The 355-nt window shown below is 53.5% G+C and overlaps 1 non-coding gene across 1 annotated transcript; it reads left to right on the top strand.

Annotated features, from left to right (window-relative positions):
* Window positions 1-95: 95 nt before the first annotated feature.
* TRNAP-UGG lies at window positions 96-167 on the top strand. The gene has a single exon. It is a non-coding gene; the product is annotated as a tRNA-Pro (tRNA).
* Window positions 168-355: the final 188 nt, after the last annotated feature.

The following is a 355-nucleotide window of genomic DNA, read 5'->3' as shown; positions in this document are numbered from 1 at the left end:
ACGGAGCTCTTTGTGCCAATCGTCCACCTTTGTGCTGTGCTTGTCCACCGCTGAGCCTAGCTTGGGAGGCCAACCAGACTTGCCAAGCAGCTTTCGACTCGTTGGTCTAGGGGTATGATTCTCGCTTTGGGTGCGAGAGGTCCCGGGTTCAAATCCCGGACGAGCCCAATATTCAGCACGTGTCTTGCATTTCGACAAGGAAGCTTGGCTGTGACCGTGACTGATTTTGGGCTGGTGACCCCAATTTCTGGGAGAAAAGCGCAGAAATGCGATGCCTGAGAAATCAGTACCCGAGTGCTGCTGGCTTTATTCTGGGACTGTTTATCCATTTTTGGGTGCCTGAGCGACCAGCTAC

Source organism: Nanorana parkeri, unplaced genomic scaffold, assembly GCF_000935625.1.
Source record: "Nanorana parkeri isolate BGI_ZX_2015 unplaced genomic scaffold, ASM93562v1 scaffold3204, whole genome shotgun sequence".
NCBI classification, from domain to species: domain Eukaryota; kingdom Metazoa; phylum Chordata; class Amphibia; order Anura; family Dicroglossidae; genus Nanorana; species Nanorana parkeri.
This window is presented reverse-complemented; position numbering and strand designations above follow the sequence as displayed.